The following is a 23,238-nucleotide window of genomic DNA, read 5'->3' on the forward strand; positions in this document are numbered from 1 at the left end:
ATGACTTGATTTGGAAAGATTGATATGTTGATTCAGTTCAGTTTCCTAGATCATTTCTTGTTCTTTTCCAATAGATCTCATTGCATGCTTTTCTGTTTGCAGGTTACTGTTCAGTATTTTCTGTTTCTAGGTCAGGAGTTAGGTTAACGAGTGATATTTCTGTTTTCATAGTACAACTAGTTTTTTCCCGCTCAATTTTGATAAGTAAATGTGCAGATCTCTTGCAGGACATTATACATCCATAAAACAGCCAGAACCAACTCACTTCTCATATATTTCCCAATTCATTCGCAACATTTCGCCAATCTGCCTTAATTTCTGCGTTTTTCCATAAACTGCCCCTTTGCCATTTGAACAAATCCAACCATCATGTTCCTTCTTGATCTTCCTTGACAAGTTCTAGACACCTCAACACCTTCATCTAGCCTTCAGTTACCCTTTTCCATCATTTTTCCACCTTCAAAACTCCAAAAATAGCTCTCGACCTCCTCCTATAGATCCTCCTGTAGATCTGCCTGTAGATCCCCTGCAGCCTCCTGTAGAATTTCATATGAGTCATTTTTCGAAGTCTGATCACTATGAAAGTCTTTAGAAGGGTACTAGGGGCTTCTTAGGACCTCTCCACACCTTCCTCCACCTCTGCAAAAACCAACTCCACCTTCCTTCGCCACCAAACCTCTGCACAATCACAACCAGATAAATCACAAGCATAATAATTCCACATAAAAACACTCAAAAGCAAAAAAAGATGTTTTCTTCTCATTTCTCTTCAGAAGTAGCTTGAATAAATGAAATTTACCTTTTCAGTAGTTAATGGCACTCATTTCATCAGTTTTCATCTCTTTTCCTGCAAAAGTAGGGTTAGTGGGTAAATTAGGGTTTGCTAGGGTTTACGTTACATTTCAGTTTTCCTTCTCTTTCGGCAAATAGAATAGCCTCTGTAGAGTTAGCTTTATTTCATCATAGTTAAAAGTTTCTTCTAGAAACTCATAGAAGTTGGCTTGAGCTCCTAGTGATCTTGCGCTAGTTAAGCAAGTGACAACCTGCAGTAAGAGCTAGTACTTGTGCATATAGCACCGTCGCTTCCAAGTTTGTTACGAACTACCGGGTTCATAAAAGTGAAGTAGGGAGCCCCAGGAGTTGCAACATTATTGCTGCAATACTGGTGCTCACCAGAAGCACAACATAGTTCATGTGCAGGTTGTTACAAGCACCTTAATGTAGCAAAAAGCCTGTGGAAAGAATTTGTGCAAACACTTGGTTGAGGGAAGCCTCGGCTTTGTGAATACATAGGATAGTTATTCCACTCTTCATGCCACTCAAATGAAACTGCAGTACTGCCAGTCCGAGTCCTGCAACACTGGGACTTCACTCCTTGCCCCGTTTCTCATTTAGCGAAGGCATATTTTGATTCCATTTATGACCATCCAATGCTCTGTGTCAGTGTCGTTAATCCTTTTATATTTTCAAGGGTGCATGTACTAGTGCATGTTATGGAGATGCAAAAGAAACTGGGTAGAATGATTTCATGCATTCAATGCCACTCTCGAGAATCTATAAAATGCAACCTTGGGTCATGGTGATATCTTCTTGAGAGTAGCGACTATTTTTCTTTACATAATCTTTGCAGAATTCCGTGGTGCTCACTTAAACTGATGCGTTGTGTGGTCCTCCTCACATTTTGTTACATGTCATGCACAACTCCCTCATGTTCAATGTGCCAACACCATCGACCCTCATCTCCTATCAAGCCACCTTCATCTCTCTGCGACCACTATGTGATTCTACTTGTTGTGTCTTTTTTCCCGCTGCTGCATCTTACTGGTTACTCACAAACCACTGTGTCATCCTTGTCGTTGCATAGACCGCGTCCAAGTCCTATCACGTGCTTCCAATCACCATGTTACTTACTAGTCAACACCTGCACTGACCCATCTTCCTCTGTCGATAGCACTATCTACTTACTCCTCAGCCCGTAGAAAATGTGTCGTCTCCCATTCACCATTACCTACTGACAGCACCACCTTCTACTCCCGGCTGCCATTTTTTATCAATGCATCAAAACGTTACTGACCATCTTCCCGTCATCCCATCCTATGTTGTTTGTTGGTTATCCATTCTCTGTTAGAGCCGCCATTCAACATGTCTTCGGTTGATCTGTCCCCACATTCGAGATCCAGTTGAGATCCAATTCCACAAATAAGTCGCAGTCAAATGATGTTTTGTTGTTGGTCGAAAGGTGTGACTTTTCCCTAACATATGAACCAATAACCATTATATATATCTATATATATATATATATCTTCGATTAGATCATATAAAAAGAAAATCTATAAATTACATTACACAAAATATATATATCTAAAGGAGAAATCAAAATACCTGAATTCCAAGAAATTAGTACCAATGACTTACACATACCAGGAAGACAAAAGAAAAGAAGGAATTATTAGCGAATAAGATTTGAGGAAAAATATTTTCGAAGAGGAAGGCAATGTTATGAATATAATTCATAACAAAATAAAATAAATATAAATAATATAAATTATAAATATTAAATAATGATTATGTTAATTAGTCATCAAGTTAAGTGAAAAGGCATGTCTAAAAGACATGCTCAATCGTAAAGGGACACCTGCCTAGTATATATGTGGGTCTTCATTGTAACATTTTACATCACTTGTACATTTATATATATATAATAATTTATTATTACAAATACATCTTGTGTATTTTTACATTAAAGCCAGCAAGCTACAAGTTTTTTTGCTTCACATTGTATATCATGTCAGCTAAACCAAATCACAATAAACCAATGTACCTTAGCATAATTTGGGGAGGATACCTTGTCTGAAAGATCAAAAAATCAACGTAATACATGTATAACATAATCATGACAACCTATAGAAATATAACACATAAGCATATAACCATCATTCTAGCTAGAGTCTAGTCATCAATACATGACCTTATCAACAACACATACCATGACCTCATGCTTGACAACAACCACCACATCACTGTACACTTGACCACATGTGAATACTAACATGCATATGCAATTCATAATCAACCACACACTCATGGCGACGTACTCCACAACAACACCATTAACTTCCCATGGCAACCTCACTACAACCATGGTCCATACCATACAAATGAAAAAAAGCACATGGTATTACAACATAAGAAACACATATGCAACCGACATGAATGCATGACCAACACACAACCCATCCAGTCTAAGGGGTGAACCATGCTCTGATACCACTCTGTAACATCCTCCTCCCACATGTACCCAAGTAACTGGCCAATCGGGGTAAACATCTAACGAGAAGTTACTATGATATGATTCAACCTCCTAAGTCACCTAAAGGAAGTGGGACTGATAGAATCACACCATATAGACCTTCCACATCCGCAACAAGACTCTCAAGAACCATCCCAACTTATCAAGTAACCAACCCTTGAGTCCCACTGGGTTTTTAGACCATTAAAATCTTGGATGCTCCCTTGATATGGGCATGCATGCATCCAGAGGGCTCTGGACGCTCCCATAACAGGGTGTTCCAACGTACAGGGAATTTTCTGCCCAATATTGTGCCTTCATCCTCGAGATTTGAGCCACTTTTTCAGGCCCAAATCCTAGGTCACTTCCCAGAACTAAATGACACCTTCATAACATAAATATAACAATGGAATGATGATACAAATGCAATTAATTAAACAAGCCCTTGACTGGACCCCTACTAGCCATGACAACCATCTTCAAACATGTCAGAAATATGTAATCTACAAGTGTCAACAACATATCTAAGCACAGGGGTCTCATACTCATCTGAGAATATCTAGGAAGAATTGATGCATCAACACATTAGCTGTAGTTTCATCCATTAGGACATAGATACATAGTTCATTCCTTTAAAATTGAAAACATGATGAGAGCCATACATAAATACTGTCATAATACATGTTCATAACCAACATAATAACAACAGAAAGACCAAGGAAACAACAACCATATAATCCACATATCAACCATTACAATGATCATAAAATAACAAGGAGAAATAATCTCATATTAATGATACAAAGTCCAACTAGTTGTGAGACTTCCACGAACCACCTGACTGTAGACATGGCTGAGCCAAAACTCTCTCCAACCAGTCACCCCCGTGCCATATTCCAAGAATGAATGTGGGATATCATAAACCACATCAATCCAAAACCATCCAAGGCTTCCAGAGGCAAACCACCTCAACCCATCAAACAATGATTCCACCTCATGGTCGGACATCACAAAACCATCACTAGATTGGTCTCTACCCAAGCCTTCCAGGGCTCTAGAGCATTTGTTCCAACCAAGGCTTCCAAGATTAGTAACTCAACCTAGAACTTACTCCCGACTTCTAGAGTGTTTGTCCAAATAGGGGTTCTAGGATTAGTAACTCAACCCCCCAAGGGCTTCCAAAGTGTTTTTCCAACCAAGGCTTCTAGGACTAGTAGCTCAACCCAAGCTGTTACAAGGCTTCCAAAGCAATTGTCCAACCAGGGCTTCCAAGAACTAATAACTCAACCCAAGCTAAAGGAAACATGAGAACCAACCAAAAAGGAAAGAAATAAAACCACAACACCATGGCTATCTAGGAAATAGCAAAGATAGGAAAATCCAGGGTCAATCCAGGTAATCCTCCATGCCAGTGACCGATCATGACCAATAAACCACATGCATATGCCATGCATGCCAAAAATGGTGAGGAAAACATACATGCAACTTGACACCTGCAAGAAAAAACCACTATAGCTACCTGATCCTGATGTCCTCTTGTGGTTTCCTTCTCTTCCTTTGCCTTATTGCTCCAAAAATCCGAGTATGGTACACTCCTCCAAGAGTGATCCAAGAAACTCTAAGTGTCCAAGAGTATGAGAGAGAGAATAGAGAGAAAGCTCTAAAACTGAACTAACAAAAGTCTCTGAACTTATCCTTAGAAGCCTTTTTATTAATGAGGCCTCTATTTTCTTCATTTTCCATTATTTTCCTTCATTTTCCTCCTCACATGCAACCCATGACCTTTTGGCTCCCTTTTCTCCTAATTTCCATTATTTTCATAAATAAATGTGCCAAAATGTCATTTTGCCTCTCCAAATCCTTTGCCATTTCCTTTAAAAATTTCTTTAGCCATTAATCAATCATAAGTTATCCCCATCACTATTTTTTTGCCTAACATTAAACTTGGAATAAGTGTCCCATCAACCATGGTTATTATTTTGCCTTTACTAACTTTTATTACAAGGAATTTTCACTAGGGTTGTTACAATTTGCATGTTAACTATATGAGGGTGGGGTTGGGCGGAGTTAATATGCAAATTTTTAACCAGGTGGGGGTGGGTGGAGTTAATATGAAAATTGTAACCAATTTTCATATTAGCTGCCCCTACCCCCACCATCATATCCACCCTCATATGAGGGTGGAAATAATAAGAGTTTATATTCAAATTGATTCTCATATGAGGGTGGGTTTGGGACAGAGTTGATATGCTAATTGGCCATATAGGGGTGGGTTGGGGTGAGTTAATATGCAATACACAATTTGAATATTATCTCCCCCTCTACCCCCACCCTCATATCAAGTTGGGAGTCGACAGAGTTAATATGAAAAATGATATGAGGGTGGGGTTCAGGGGCGTTAATAAGCAAATTGGTTATCTGAGGGTGGGGGTGGGGTGAGTTAATATGCAAATTGTTTATCAATTTACGTATTAATGCAAATTTGTAACCAATTTTCATATTAAGTCCCTCTACCCCCACCCTTATAAACAATTTGCATATTAATGCAAATTTGTAACCAATTTGCATATTAAGTCCCAAATTTCTAAACAATTTGCATATTAAATCGCCCCACCCCCACCCTCATATCATTAATATGCAAATTGTAACCAATTTTCATAATAAATTCACCCACCCCAACCCTCATTTCCACCCTCATACGAGAGTGGAGGTGGGGGGAGTTAATATGAAAATTGGTAACCAGGGTGGGGGTGAGGGGAGTTATCAATTTACATATTAACTTTGTCGACCCCCACCCTTATAGCTCTCCCCACCCCCACGCTCATACGAATATGAGGGTGTGGGTGGGGGAGTTAATATGATAATTTGGAAAAATTTTCATATTAACTCCCCACATCCCCACCCTCATATACGGGGGTGGGGGTGGGAGGCGTAACATGAAAATTTGTTATGACGGTGAGGGTGCGGAGAGTTAATATGAAAATTGTAACAAATTTGCAGATTAACTCCTCTCTTCCGACCCTCATATATGAGGGTTGGGGTAGGGGGAGTTAATATGCAAATTTGTAAAAAAATTGCATATTAACTTCCCCTACCTCAACCCTCATATATGAGGGTCGGGGCGAGAAGAGTTAATCTATAAATTTGTTACAATTTTCATATTAAATCTCCGCACCCACACCCTCATAACAAATTTTCACATTAATTCCTCCCATCCCTCCACATTTGGGGTGTGGAGAGTTAGTATGCATATTATACAAAATTTTAATATTAACTCCCCACACCCTCACCCTCATATGAGGGTGGGTGTGCAGGGAGTTAATATGAAAATTGTAAAAAAAATACATATTAACTCCTGCCACCCTATTGAAGGCTCAAAAATCTCTGCCTACAACATTATAAGGGAGACGACCCAGTCGGGAACTTAGAGCAACTCCTTTTCCATTGAAATGGTGCTTCTGACTAGTTAAACTAGGTCAAGTTACCTTCTCTCTATCTCCAATGGTTTAAAATATGAATTTCCCCTATCAATAGAGAAGAGACATTAGATTAGTCCTCTTGCTGATTAAGAAAGAAAGTGATCCTTAAGCTAATATGGGGCTTGACCAAGCCAAAACTAAAGTTTGCCTCTTTGGGAAGAGGACTTCTAAGATGCAGAAACAAGGTTTAAAATGAAAAAATTAACCTATGATGCACTTATCCTATCTCGTTTGAAGGAAATAATAGTATTTCTCTCAATAGAGAGCAAGCTAAAATGATTGGAAAAGAAGCATGTAGGAATTGGAATTGGAATGAAGGAAATAGAACAAGGAAATAGTTCACGAGATCTAATCCTCGTTAAAACAAATACAAACAGCAAAATTCCTAATAAATAGTTACCAGACACTCAGCTGTAAATAGCTCCAACTCCTAGTAAAAATATGTATAAGAATGAGAAATTCATGTCATAGTACTGAAGTAGTTCAAATAAAGTTCCATTTAGAAAAGAAAAAAATCTATTACTCTAAACTATTAGAAAGCTATCCATCCTAAAGAAATAAATGTTTGTTCTTATACAATTTCCAGTTTTCAAGATGCATTTCTAATTAATTCTACAAGGTAGCTTGATCAAAATTTTAAATGGGCTAACAAATAATATTTAACAATAGTGCTAAAGGCAACAAATAACTCATACAACATAAATGTAATTGAAAACTGAAAACATTTATTTCAATAATCGATGCAAACAATAGTGCCATACAACAATTACAGAAATAAACTTTATTATGAATATGAATCAAGTTACGCAACCTCAAAACATTACAGTAGGGTAAATCCCTCACTGCTAGCAACTCGATCTCTATCTGCAAAGAAGATTTCAATCCCACTACAATAGTGCAAATGAGCGAGGAAACTCCTCTACAAATAAACTGAAAGCTCCTAAATTTTTTTACCTCTTCTCCTAGATTGAAATCCTCCCTAACTCAGCTTAGCGATGGGTTTTTATACATAATTTAGAAATAATAACCATTTCCCCAAATCTCTCATTAGCAAAGTTATTAAAAATACAATTAAACAGAAGGATTGCCTTGATTGGGATCTGGAAAAATGTCGATGGGACAATTAAGAATGAATTCCCCAATTTAGTCTGCGCAGTACTAAAATTAACCTGGTGGTTTTCAACAACTTTCTTCTAATAAAGGATTCATTTGTTTCCTGGAGGAATTTCATTGGATCAATCTTGTTTTCAGCCATATATCAGAAGCCCTCTGTAAAAACTGAAATTAAAATTAGGCATTATATACTAAAAATAGTGTAAAACAAACATTGAACAAATTCTCATTAAACCTGAAATCAATATATATCACAACTTTTCTATTAATAATACAACAACCCGCTAGAGGTGACAAATGGTAAGCATTGACAGGCATCAAAGAGATGCATATCGGAGGTTTAAACATAGTCACATAGAAAATCTTACGATGTATGGGTGTTACAGAGCAGATGTGATACGAATCCTTAAACCATCATTTATATGCCCAACTTTATAACTAAGTGGATTTTTTAACTTAGTGACTATAACAATGGCTAGAGGATGATACAAATGGCAAGGGTTGAGTGGTATCGGAGGTAAGCCCATCAAAACTTTTTATAATGTGCACAAATGAAAAACGTTGATATTGGGAGGCTCCGATATGGAGAAAATGCGATTTCACATTTTCTTTTAATTGTATCAGGTTCAAATATCAGAGGTGAATGGATTTTGAACTCATTGAAGCCATCCAAATACTCAAAATCAAATAGTAAGATAACTAGTCATTCAATCAAAGGATCCCTATAATTGGAATTAAGTGAATAATGGGGGGGTTGTGTGTTTACTACAACAATGGTGATACACTGGGAAGGAACAGTTCTCTCTGGTTAAAGATAATGAATTTTAATTTACCTAAAGGTAAATAATGGAGTTCACAAGACCATCTAACGATAAAAAATTTCCATGGGTCCCACATAAATATATAAAGAAATATGAGGTTGAAAATATAAGTACTTGTTGATGGGCTGGAATTTATCACCAAAAGTCAAGCGGATCTCTCTGGTGTAGGTTCCCAACTAGAGCCTGCACTACGTGTGTTGGAGATCCCTTCCGGTATGTAGGCCCGACTGCCATTCAGTTTTGTGGAGCTAGCTTCGGACAGAGATATGATATAAACTTAGTAGAATGTATGAGCTTTAATAAACACAAGAGAATAATTGACAAATATCCTGTACCATATATATACCATGAATAGCAAAAGGTAAACCACACAATCTCACATAAAGTTACTGTTAGTAGGACTTTAGATAAGACTTGTGCATACTAGATAAATAATGCTTAACGATTGCAAAATCAGTTTACAACAATCAACCATTTATCAACGTACATAACTGTGCAGTAAAAAAAACAAATTATACTAATACCTAAAGAAATAGTTCATTAGCATGAGTATAGAGTGAGTACACCAAATACCATTCATACGTAGCAAAACTAGATTTGGAGTACGAAACAGCATGTGGTGAGACTGCACATCAAATAGATTTCGGGAACATTTGATCCGTTAAGTGAGAAAAATACTCATGGCACAAGCACATAGATATTTGAAGCATTCAATAGTGAAAACGTACAATTAACTCCTGTATTGACTAGAAGGAAAAAAAATCTCTCAAGCAATATGTCTTTAAATCTCCAAAATAGTCCTCAACAAAAATCCTTTACAAATGAGGCATGAGGTTACATTTATAGGATGAGAGAGACCTTTGGTCTACTCTTGACTCTTGGACTTCCTAGTGACCTTTCACCAACCAAATGACTCTTGGCATTCTATGTGACCTTTCACATTCATAGAGTATTCTATGCTATCATAGTACACAAAAAGAAAAATGACTATTATCCTAGTTGGCTAATCTACAGATGGCGAGTTCCGGAATGTTGAGCCCAAGCTTTTCTGTTAGGTAAGCGCACCATATGTTGTATTCTACCACGATGGGAGAGATTTGTGGCTGGCCTTCATCATGTTGGTGTAAGCACTCCAATGCATCTGGGATAAGGGTATTTCACTTGGCACGTATATGATTGTTCAAGGTACCCAACTTGGTGTAGAGCCTCACTGGTTCTACGATGTAACGCTTGATATTTTCTCTTGAGATTGGCATATCTCTTGTGCGGGCGACTTGTCTATATGTCTCCATGAATGCTTGCACCTCATTGTTGATCTCCTCCTGATTTCTTACCTATCCAATTTCTCCTATAGAAGGGGACCCATGCAGTTGGATCACTGATTCTAGACTGCTGAACAATTGTCTGTAGGAAGCCAACACCCTCTCCGCATCTTTGGCCAATTTTTCTCTGGACTGCACTTTGATACGAAGCTGGACCCTGGTATTCTGCATAGTGATCCAATCTTTCCTGGGAACTACTGCCAAGGCTTCGGGGTACTTTTCAGACCACTCATGTATTTTATCTAAGGTGGTCATGGCCTCTTTGAGCATGACAACCCTTTCTTTTGAGTGAGTTTGAATGGTCACTATGGGAGCTATAGTGTGGTGCAGTTTTTCCATTTCTTCATACACTACTGCCATAGTCTCCCCCAGGATCTTTGTTTCTAATGTGACTACCGCTTGGAAATCAACTGATCCTGTGTGTAACAAGTGGAGTGTCACGTTTTCCTCCTCCATCTTTCTCTTCCCTTGTTCTGCAACGATGGCCCTTTGCTCGGATGCATATAACCTGTTTTTCAAATCTACAATCTGCTTACTCATCCAGGCTACATTGTGTTTTGTGGCAACCATGAATGTTGTACTAGCGGAGGCGATCATTTGAGGATTTGACATGATATTTGGCACGATATCCATTGCCGTAGTTACCGACAATGGGTCAATTGGGTTTCGGCTGCAGGATTTCTTCCTCTCATGTACAATTTTGAGGTTTACTTCATCAAATGTGATTTTAGTCAGATCTAGAACATCTTTATCTTGATCTTCTGAGATGCCTAGCTCTTAGAGGGGCAGGCGTCCACCAGTGAGGGGAGTAATGGGAGGTACATCCAAAGGAGGAATCTCACTTTTTCCTGAGCTTGAGTTGATCACCTTGCTCATCTCTCCTTGTTCATTTACTATAGCTTCCTTTTCCCTATTTTCCCTAAGCTCCTCCTCCTATTGCCTCTTTTCTCTTTCTGCTAGTGCTTGTCACCTTTCTAGCTCTTCCTCCATGTTCTTCAGTTCATGTTCTAATCCTTGCTTTTCCTCTTGTTTTTTCTTTGGAGCTTCTTCTGCTTATCTCTGCTTTTCGGCCTCTTATTGCTTCTTTCTCTCTATCTCATCATGTGCTCTCTTTTCTTCTTCATGCTGCCTTTTCTCATCTTCTTGCCTTTTCTTCTCTATCTCATCTTGGCTTTGGTCACTGGATTCCTGCAATTGTTTGCTTTCTAGTTCTCTTCGCCTCTTTAGCTCTCGCTCCTTTCTTGCCAGTTTGGCATTTCTTTGTATGAGCATAACTTCCTCTTCCTCGCTGTCGCTTAGAGGGTCTTCCACTTATTTTCCTTTTCGCTTCCCTGATGCCTATGCTCCCTTCGATGTTATTTCTTTGAGGCTTTCATCATCTTATAAATCATCAAGGAGCTCATCTTCTATGGCCTACTGCTCACTGGGGTTGATCTCCCTTGTGGAGTTATACCAGTTCCTAATTCCATCCTCGAGATCCTTCCTAGTGTGGGTGTAAGACCAACTGAATTTTTCCTTCTTACAGTGGGTAGCTACGACCTTCTTGGGGTCATACGTTCTATAATTCAGGGTCACAAAATGGCTCCCCTCTAGTTCTTCAGCTTCCGCTTCCACTTGTTTGAAGTTTTCTACTACGTACTCTCCAATAGTGAGAGAGAAACGCGGCCAAGGTTTCTTCTTACCTTTGTTCAACACCTTCAAGAAACCCTGTGTCCTTTGGTAGCAGACCTCTCATAGAAGAGTCCTATCTATGACAAACTTCGGCAGAGCGTGAGGAGCTTTATGAGTACCAAACACCCTGATGATCGTTCCTTCATCGATAGGGAACCAATGAGCTACTTTAACCACGGTCCTCATGGCTCTCTTTGACATGCAAGGTGGATCTTCCCTGAACAATAGTTGGTATAATGGGATGATAAATGTTTTAGATATTATATCCAACGTGGCTCTATAATATGTGTCCCAGAAGACTTTGTAGTGGCAGTGGATGGGTTGGGATACTGATGAGTCCCAATTGCAGCTCCAGTGCTCAAAGTGGCACCTCGAACAGACAGCATCAAGGAGGTATGAAGACATATAGAATTCTATAGGTTGCTCGAGGGGTGGGCTTTCAGCGGCGGCTATGTTGGTCCTCAAGGATGATGACAAGATGCTCGCCCAATTAAAAATAATTCCCTGAGTGGCAACAACATACATGAGTGGGACCCATGTGCCATAAAACACATCATAGTCTATCTTGCCATATATTCGGCACATCATTGCATTGATTAACTAATATACTCTGCATAGCCCTTCTGTCTTGTAGGCCTAGTCTGTCCTGACTCATAATTTCACAGTTCTTGCCACTAATCCCTCAAGATGTCTTTCGTCGGGATAATGAATCTTGTGAGCCACTTAGTGTTAAAAATCTGCTGCTTCTCAGGTAATTTGTAGTAGGTGTTGATGTTTGTCAAAGCATTCGTGGCTATAGGTGCTCCATCATGACCCCTAATCATTCAGTCATCTATGATTGTACACTACAAGACCCATTCGATGATCTCAACGAATGGGAATACTAGTGGATGAGCCACTACTTTATGTAATCTTGACCTTTTGACATTGATATATAATTGGAAGTGCTCATGTGTTTCTGGGATATCCCTCTTAGCAAATTCCTCATAGATATCATACCAAGAGAGCCTGGTGGTTTTATTTATGTTGCAATTCGTGTCTGTAAAGATAGGTGGTTGTTCGTCTGGATCGGCTTCCCATGCCCCGCTTCCCGAGGTGCCTTGAGTTGTTTTAGTAGTCGGGTGACCCATCTCGTCTTCAAAAGAAGAAATGGATATGCACTCGAGCTCGACGTCACCTGGCATGTAAAAAATGCAATCCCACGATGAGAGAGAGGGCATGACAATAAATTAAAACACAATAAAAGGAAAACTTAGCTGGTGAAAGGAGGGTTGCAGGGATGAGCGAGTCGCTCAGTCTCCAATGTTAATAATATGACTACGCGATTGAGGCCAAGGGTCGGGCATGACTGTAAGGTCGCGATGCGTAAAATTAAGTCGCGGATCGCAGAGTGGGTGGTATTTGCAGGTCGCAAATCACAAACGATAGGAGGTCGCAAGAAAGAGGAGTCGGGAAGTCACGGAGTCGTGAATTCACGAGAGGAAGGGTATCGTGACTGCAGGGTGCACGACTATGGCTCAGATTGGATTATAGAAGGTCCTGAATGACTTCGGGAGACCAGGGTTATTTTCAGAAGGATGGAGCTTCGGGTTCTTGATCTAATGAAGGGGATCAAATGCAAGGCAAACTTGAAACTGTGAGTGGAGGAACAGGGAAAGGCTAGGGTAATTTATGAAGCACAAACAGAAAGGAAAGCTAAGTAAAAGGATAAACCCTATGGTGGGAGGTAAGCCGGAGGTCAAGAGGTGCAGTTAGTGACAATTGGAAGAAATCAATCATTGCAGGAGGGAGGACCGTTACTTACTGGAGTTGGATGCGAGCACGAAGTCAGGTCAGAGGGATTTCTGGCTTCCAGTGCAACCAACAGAGCCTTTCCAAATGCGACTAAGGTTCCCTCCTATTTATAAAATCATCACACGCGCAGAGGTCGCGAGGGTCGAGAGTGCAGATCTTGCGACCTTGCGATTCCCAGGTCACGAAGTCACATGAGTCGCGAGGTCGGGTTGGAATGTGTGAATAGGCGGTGCGACCTTGCAAGTCACGGAGTCACATAGTCGCGTAGTCACACAAGTGACTGACGGTAATTAAGGTGACTTTGCGACTTTGCGACTTGGAAGGTCACAGGGTCGCAGGGTTGCAGGATAGTTGAGTGGTTGGAAGTGCGGCTATCCGACCTTGCGACCCGCAAGTCACCATGATCACAAGGGTTTTCATGGTCGTGAGTATAGGCGATAGTCGCGTTTCGACTATGCGACCCGGTCTATCTCATGAGGAGGCAAATTGGCTTAACTTAGTCAAAAACTTGGATTTTTCTTTAGGTTTACCAACACTGATGAACCTTTGGGCAGGACCTGGTGGGGCCGAAATTTAGGCTTGATGTAGGGGCTCCAAAAATTTAATGGTTACCCAAATTTTTGCCGGTGTTTTCGCAACAGCTACAACAATTGGCGATTCCGTGGAAGAACCCAGGATATCTGACATTTACAAGCCTCGCTTAAGGGGACTTGAGTAAATATCGTTTCATTGGGTTTCGGGTCCCACTAATGGTATTCCAGGTCCCCCTTTCGAACTTGGTCAGTTGTCCCGACTATCCTGACATGATCTTTGCACATGCAATAGGGTGCTACCTCCTACTGCCTTGGGCCCAAAAGGGAAATTGAAGTTACAGCATGAGTTTTAAAGTATTCCTGGTATAGTGGTCATGGTACTCTGGTGTTGCTCCGCTGCCAGCGAGCCTGGACAATACCTCGGTGGAGTCACTACCTAGAAATAACGAATGTTGCTCTGCTGCCAAAGAGCGTGGTCAGTACCCCAATAGAGTCTTTGCTTCACCTCTTTGCGCAGGAAGCCTTTCTCACTCCTTTAGCCCTTATTATGAAAAGGTGTAGGTGCTCATGAGCACTTATTTTGCCTGTGCATATATGCACTTATTTAATGAAGGCTTCGAAACCTAGGCAGACGAGGGATCCTGACTTATTTGACTTGCAAAGAAGCTATTTCTGGGTTTTCAGAGTCCTTATTGTTTTCTTGGGATATGTGTATACTCATTGCTGGTTTCTTCAATTTCTCTTTCATTCCTAGGATTGCGGGTGAGCTAGAATGACTTCAAGAATTTTGACCATGTGAGCAGTGGGGATAGACCGACATGGGTGCGAATGAGGACATGTGTATGCCATCGAGTTCCCCGTCGTTACCAATCCTTCTTACTATATTCTTGTTGTGACTTAAGCTTTGGTCCGTTAACGGATCCAGAGAACATATGAGGGATCCAAAGTGTAGGGTTGTTTTAACTTTAACCTGCCATCTCTACTTTATTCCAAAAGACAACAATTAAACTAGAAACTAAAACTAACTGACAGTAAATGACAACTATCTATGAAAGCAATGGTAGACTATAGTACAAGGTGGGACTAGAAACTCTGGGGTTTCTAGGTGAAGTAATGTTTGAGGTCATGGCCGTTCACTGGGAAGGGGTTCCACCCGTCCTCCCAGGGTTTGTAATTTGAAAGTGTGATGACCAATTTTTTCTACAATCTGGAATGGACCTACCCACAAAGCTTGAAATTTTGTGTGTTTGCCTTTGTCCTCGTGAGCCCGGTCCCATTTGAGCACGAGATCCCTTACCTAAAATTTTTGGGACCTTACGGATTTCCTATCGAACTATCTTTTGATCCGAGTTTAGTGAATGGTGAACTTATCCTTAGTTTTGAACCTTTCTTCCTCTAGTTTTACTAGGGTATCGATCCAACTTTGTATAGATGGGCAAGGGGTGCCTTGCGAATCTTGGGCTAGCCTAAGGGCAAGGAGATACAGATTGGGGGGTAGGATGGCTTCTTTCCCATAGACCAGGAAATATGGAGATGTGCTTATTGAGGTTTTGGGAGTGACCCAGTCAGCCCAAAGAGCATTACTAAGGGCATTGTGCCAATTCTTTTGTTGCGAGAGCAGGGTTTTCTTGATAATACGAATGAGGTTCTTGTTGGTTGATTCTGCCAAGCCGTTTCCTTGGGGATAGTAATTAGCCGAATGTTTTAACACTATGCTATTTTCTAGAGCAAAATCATATAATTTCAAAGATGAGAAGTAAGAAGCATTATCGAAAACATGGGAGGTTGGAATGCCGAACCTAGCCATGATATACTGCTTGATAATAGATATTACCTCATCTTCGTGAACCTTTTGTAATGGGATTTCTTCTACCCATCAAGTGAAATAGTCGGTGGCCATGAGTATGTACCTATGCTGATTTGACAAGTTAGCGATGATCTCGCCTATGATGTTGAGACGCCATTGTTGAAAAGGTTCTTCGACTGCTATGGGTTGAAGGGAAGCAGATGACCTCGCATGCTTGCCTGCATCCTTTTGACAAATTGTGCACTTTCGTACATAGGCATCAACATCTTTGAATAGAGTGGGCTAGTAAAAACCTGCCCGCATAACCTTGTGTGCCGTGGTGTCGCCCGCATAATGACCTCCTACCGGTCCATCATGTAGATCTTTCAGCACCCGTTGGGCTTCATTGTATTCTAGACATCTTAGCAACACACCAAGGTGATGCTTCCTAAAAAGGTTCCCCTGGACCATCTGATATGAGGCTGCTTTAAGTCTGATGGCTCTTCTCTGTTTAGCGGACATTGCTTCGGGTAAAGACCCTTGTATTAGGTATTGTTTTAAATCGGCATACCATGATGAGGAGTCGTGTGAGCTGAGGAGTTCGTTGTGGTACATTTCGATCTCGTGCTCCCATCCTTTTGTTTCCTGGGCCAGTCGATCGGATTCTGTGTCCTGAAGATCTATGGCCTTGGTAGCCAGTTTACAAAGACCATGCCCTTTTACAGTGTGGGAGGGCTTAAATTCTAAATCATATTCTTGGAGGGATGTCATCCAGTTGGCTCTTCTCTCCCCCAACTCTTGTTGTACAAAGAGGGATCTGACGACAGGATGGGGAACCATCATGGTGATGTGATTCTTCAGGATGTAGGGCCTGAAGTGTTTCACTGCTTTGTAAACAACATAATCCTTCTTATAAATGTCTGGGTAATTTAGATCTACCCCTTGGAGTCCTGTACTCATGAATGATATAGGACGTTCGTCATGATCGCAGTCCTTTTGGGTAAGGACCGTGGCCAGTGATGAATCTGAAGTGAAAGTGTACAAGATAAAATCTTTGCTGAAATCAGGGCTTGAGAGGGAAGGTGCCTCCACAATAGATGCCTTAATCCGATCAAAAGATTCCTTTTCTTCCCAATCCCATTTGAAAACTATATCTTTCTTTATCATGTTCTGTAGAGGTTTGGCAATTTGTGCAAAATCTGAAATAAACTTGTGGAGGAAATTAATTTTTCCAAGGAAATATTGCATACCTTTCTTGGTGTTCGGCTGAGGGATTTGTGCTATGGATTTCACGTGGTTGAGCTCTACGGTGATTCCTTTCTTGGTGATGATGTGGCCTAGTAGGTTGCCTTTCGAAACTGCAAATATGCTCTTCTTAGGGTTGAGAGAGATCCCATATTTCCGACATCTTTCAAAAATTTGTTTCAAGTGCTGGAGATGGTCACTTCTTCTTTTTGAAAAATGGTGACATCGTCCAGGTAGACCACCACACTCTGACCCATTAACCCTCGAAAAGTGATATCCATAGCTCTCTAGAAAGTTGCCCCAGCATTTATGAGTCCGAATGGCATACGACGAAAAGTGAATGTTCCCCACTTTGTTCGAAATGTTGTCTTAATCCTGTCTGGTTTTGATACCAGGACCTGATTGTAACCGGAGAATCCATCCAGTAGAGAAAATACCTCGGCTCCTGAGACGGTTTGGAGGATTTGCTCCATGGATGGAATAGGGTAGTTATCTTTGTCCGACGCCTGATTAAGGTTCCGAAAATCGACGCATAGGCGTATTTCTCTGGATTTTTTTTCTTATTGGCACCAGGTTAGATACCCATGTTGAGTGTCTGACCTTGAAAATAATGCGGGCATCCAACAATTTCTTTAACTCCTTTTGTATGAGGGGTTCTAAGGTGGGATGCACCTTCCTCAGTTTCTGTTGAAATGGTTTGACCCCCTCTCTGGTAGGAATAACATGCTGAATAATCCGAGTATCATATGCCTTCAAGTCATCATAAGTCCAAGCAAAGACATCACGGTACTTTCGAAATAAACTGATGAAAGCCTGTCTTTCCTCTGGGGTGCACTCTATTCCCAAGTTAACATATTTGGGGTCAAACTCGGTCCCGAGATTGATTTTCCCATGCAAGAGAGTGGAACTATGCGTCTTGGCATTTGGCGGACCTCTGAAATGATTCTGAAGGTTGAACAATTTTTCCAATGACACCACCCCTTTCGGTAAGGTATTTCCTTTCTGGGAATCCACCTCATCTTGTAATGATTTCTCATGTTCCTCTTCGTCGATAGTCGCGTCTTTGAATACTTCTGCGTTTTCCATGAATTCTAGAATCTGTTGGTCATCATTGAACACGCGCAAGTTAGTTGCATTGTTTGGTACTACTGGTTTATACATAATTTCAATAGAAAAACCATCTCTAAGGGGCGTGAACCTAGCTGTAGCTTTGGCTACAGTATCAGCAACAACATTGTTAAACCTAGGAACATAAATGATATTGAAAGCTTTAAAAGAATTTATGAGATGCCATACCTCTTCCTGGTAGTTCTTTAGATGCGGAGACAAAAAATGGATGCTATTGCGTACCTATCTTGTAATGATTTCTGAATCCCCAATGACTTTTAGGCAGTCTACTCTTAAGTCGATATCCTTTTTTAGGCCGAGCACCAATGCCTCATATTCAGCAGTGTTGTTGGTACATTGGAATTCTAACCTGCAAGAGATTAAAAATATATCCCCTTTGGGATTTAACAGGACACTGGTGGGCCCCAGTATTGCAGCAATAATGCTGCAACTCCTGGGACTCCCTTCTTTACTTTTATCAACCCGGTAGTTCGTAACAAACTTAGAAGCGACGGTGCTATATGCATAAGTACTAGCTCTTGCCACGGCTGTCACTTGATCAGCTGGCACAAGTCCGCTAGGAGATTAAGCCAAATTCTATGAGCTCTTAGAAGAAGCTTTTAAATATGATGGACGAAATCTAACTCAAAAGGAGGCTAATCTACTTGCAAAAAGAAGCGGAAAGCTGAAAGGAAATGCAAACCCTAGCAAAGCTTAGTTTTACCGACTAACCCTATTGATGTAAGAAAAAGGATGAAAGCTATAGAAAGGGATTCCATTGATTCTAGAAAGGTAAAATGCATGTGACTAAGCTACTTCTGAAGTGAAATATGGAAAAAAAACATCTTTTTGCATTTTTGAGTAATTTTGCAGAATTATCATGCATGTGCTTTAACTATTTTTGACTGTGCATAGGTTGATTGGTGAAAGGAAATGGAGTGGGCGCTTGCAGGAGGTTGGGAAGGTGAGAAGAGGGCCTAAGGGGTCCCTAGCACCCTTCCAGAGAGTTTCACAGTGATTAGATCTCGAGAAACTGCTCACGTGATCTTCTACAGGAAGTCTGCAGGGGTTCTACAGGATGTTCTACAGGAAGGGCCGAGAGAGGATTTTGGAGGGTTAATGGTGGAAAAATGGTGGGAAAGTGGGAATGGAGGATGGATGAGGATGTGAAGGGGTCTAGGACCTAGTAAATGAAGCTAAGAAGTGATGAAAGTGGTTGGATTTGGTTCAAGGATGGAAGGAGCAAGGTTGCACAAAGATGTGGAAATTAGGTCAAGTTGGAAAAGGGTGGCGAATGAAGGTAAGGAATCTGGAATTAGAGGTTGGAGTAGGTGGGATGATGGAGGAAGGATAGACAGGGAAGTATCACAGATGCTCTGCACACTATTTCTCAAAACTAATCAAACAAAGACTGTGCAAACCAAAAATCTAGCTATCTTGACCTAGTTTGACCTAGAAACCCAGCAATCATGATGAACAGAACTTTATTGGTAGGAAATCATGTAAGATAACTATGAAAACTAAGCAAGAACAGATCTACGCATGTAATCACAACTGGTATCAACTTTTACAACTGAGAATCTAACACTAGCAATTGCATGAAGAAGCAAGAACAACGTTTTTGTGGTAGCAAGGACACCTTGGTCTTAGCTCATGGTCCCGAGGAGGGAGAGGTGAGATCAAGGGTTGCTTGATGGCCTTTTTCGAAGATATTTTCTGTTACCAACCTATTTAATCAACCTGAACATGAAAATCTATTTCAATCATCAAAAGCAACCTAAATAACAAAGCAATATGTTAATCTAAGTAACAGAAATTATTCTAGGAATGAAAAAAAGACACATAAAAGTACACAAAGGAGGTACTGGGCACTTGGGTTGGGCCCAACCCCAAGAGCTACAGCTTCCTAAGAAAGATTAGAGCTGGTGCAAAGCTGAACTCATCTTTATTGATTAAAAAAAATAATAGTTACATCCCAAAAACTGTCAACAAGAAAAAGCTCGAAAATGTGCTGATACAGAGCTAACCTACTGACTAAAACCTAACTAACATTTGACCAACTCCTGACTAAAAAATGACTAACATCTACCTAAAAAATGACTAACTGGAATGAGACCCTAAGCCTTCTTATTTATACAAATTAAGGACCCCAACAGTCCTCCTAAACTTTAGGGACTCGGCTGCCAAAACTTGCGGTTAACAGCAGTCCTAATTGACTTGCTTCGCTGCCCCTTGTGCTCCAAGTTTTTGATGGAGAATTCAAGGTAAGGGCTCATAAATGAAGGGGACACCTTCCTACAAATCCTTTCCACGAATTTCGCTGCCAAGTGCTCATTTAAACCTTTGATTTTGTCTCAAAATTGACCAAAAATCTGCATAAAGCACACATTAGACTTGTTGGCATAATGACTAACCCAATTCACTCTATTAGCATAAATATAATAAAAAAAATGCAATAAACTAATGATAATGGTGGATTAAGTCGAATTAGGAGGTTGAATGAGCCCATATAATTACTCATTTCTAGGGCTCATCATCACCCCCCTACTAAAAGTGTTGCTCACCCTCTGAGCAACTAATCTATCTATTCATCTTTGATGGCCCTGGTGGCCTCCTTATCGTCCCAAGCTTCTGATGTAGTCTACTCATGTGTGCCATAAAATTATGCCTTCTTGTCCATGTCCTTCCACTGCTTATGCTCCTCTTCTTATGTAGCTATTTTGTTAGCGCCTCAACCTCAACTTGCATCTTGTCCTCTTCCTGTTGTCCATCAAATGCTTCCTTTCCTGATGGAGGTCCCTCTTGCTGCTGTTGTTTGTCCAAAACAGAGGGCCTGTCTTCCTTATAGCGTCCCTATAGTTGTAGCTGCTGTTTCAACAACTCGTTATCTTCCTATAGCTTGGCCCTCTGACTGCTTTCCACATGCCTTACCATGGCCAATTCCTTTCTTGATTCCTTGAGTTGTGCTTCCAGGTGACCTATGTCTACCACAGCCTTGGACTTGGCAATCTTCATCCAAGTGTGAGTCCTCACCATTTCTTGTTCTAGTGCAAAGAAGAGTGGTACCGCAAATTTCTGAGGAATTATCTTCTCGGCTTCTAACAGGTTGTAGTATGAGCCCAAGCTAGGCTGCGGGCTTGGTTCCAATATTTCCTCAGCCTTTTCTTCTTCTTGTGATGGTTTCACTGCCTTTTCCTCCAATTTCTCGGTCTCTTTTAACTTAGCCAGAGTTTCCTGTAGAACCGTCTCAGCTTCCTGTAGAGCTGTCTTTGAGTCCATCATCCTAATTCTCTCTCTCGAGGTGGAGGTTTTTGGGCTTCCTCGTTCATAGGTAATGGATATCTTTGAAGGAGACTCCTCCTTTTGTTTAGTTGTGGTGCCCTCAATGATAATTGGCTCCTTTGACTGTGGCTGGGGTCTACCCACTTTGATCCTTGTGCCTCTCCTTGCTTTAAAGTACATGGAGGTTTGCCTCTTTCTCTTCCCTTTTTGTTTTGGAGGTGTGCTTAAGGCAGAAAGCACAACTGCTGCCTCCCTTGCCAATATCTCAGGTGATTTCTCCTCTTGTTGTTCTTTTTCCCTGCTTCCTATAGAAATCCCTATGTCAAACGTTTTTGTATTTGGTGCTGCTATTCTAAGTTGTTTCTTTCCCTTTTGTTTCTGTGTGTATGCTTTGGCTGTGACAGCTTTCATTTGGGATTTCTTGGCCTTTTTCTTCCCAACCTTTTTCCTTTTTCGCCTTCTCTGTTTTTGTTGTTGTCTCATTTTCTGTCTCATGCTCAGCGGTCATGTCAAATTCCTCTTTTTCCTTCTGTTCTTTCTCTGTTTTTCCCTCTGCTTGAATGTCCTGTGCTCCCTCATCAATGTTCTCCTCACTTTATTCAATTGACATGGTGTTGAGTTTATGTTGTAACCAGAAAAGAAAATGCTCAAGTGGGAGAAAAACACAGTCAATCACTGAAGCAGAGGATGATTGAATTCGGTTTTTTTCTGAACCCAAGAAGGAATTTTTCATGTGCTCCTTACAACATCAAGTAGCAATAATTCTTCTATTTTAAGACTATTGTCACCCAAAATTTGACTGTCTGCTTATGAAGATATATATTTTTTTTCTTACAAAACAAAATACAGGGGCACGGGTTCTTTTCTCAACACATAGATAGATAAACACAATCATTTTTGTCACACAATCACACAGGCTAGCCCGTATTGCTGCATGTATCTTTCTTATAGGAGAATTTTGAAGAAGGATGGGGAGATTTCAAATGCAGAGAGAGAAGGAAACTATGTAGACTCAGGGAAATTTGCAGGCAGACTTTCACTTTTTCAATACACAGGTAGACTTCCACTTTCTTTTTTCCCAATCTACTGCCGTGTTCAATTTACCCTCTTACTCAAACAAATCATGCATAGAGGAGTGTTCTCGAGCCTACCTCGTTTGGAGCTTGAAGTTCGACGAAAATTCTGGGTTTTCCTTCCGCAGAGTTGTTCTCTGCCTTTCCTGTAGAAGCCTTCCTGTAGAAGGCTCTCGTTTCCTGTAGAACGAAACTGCGCTTCCTGTAGAGCCTGATAGGCGGGAGATTTTTTAAAAAACGGTAGAAATCTCGAAAAATCAGGCAGGAATCTTGCAGAGGACCACTAGTTAGCTGATCTGGAAGTGGTGGACACGTGCTTCAGTTGTGAATGTCGTGAAGATGCAGTGAACAAAGAGTGGTGAGAGTTTCAGCCGAGCATCGTTTAACTGCAGTGTGATTCATGTGAGAAGATGAGGTGGCAGAAATGTGCGTTGTCATTATTCGAACCATTGGTCCCTACTGCAGTGTCATCATGCGACTGGATGTTTTTTGCCTGTGATCCCTTACCATCAGCTGCACTGGAGTTCAAAATTTTCCACCACTTGTTTTTTTTTTTAATCTCCCATGAATGACTATACACGTGTGCTGGGTGACCTCTGGATGAGTGCAATCAAACTGGCTGAGGATGTCAGGTTAACTTGCTAGCTTCCTGGCTTAATCCCACCATTTCATTCTTTTATGCGCTTTCAAATCATACAGATGCAAAATAGAGGAACGGGGTTA

Source organism: Pinus tabuliformis, chromosome 6 (genome assembly GCF_031772625.1).
Source record: "Pinus tabuliformis cultivar Carrire ecotype Pingquan chromosome 6, CPIR1, whole genome shotgun sequence".
Lineage (NCBI taxonomy): Eukaryota > Viridiplantae > Streptophyta > Pinopsida > Pinales > Pinaceae > Pinus > Pinus tabuliformis.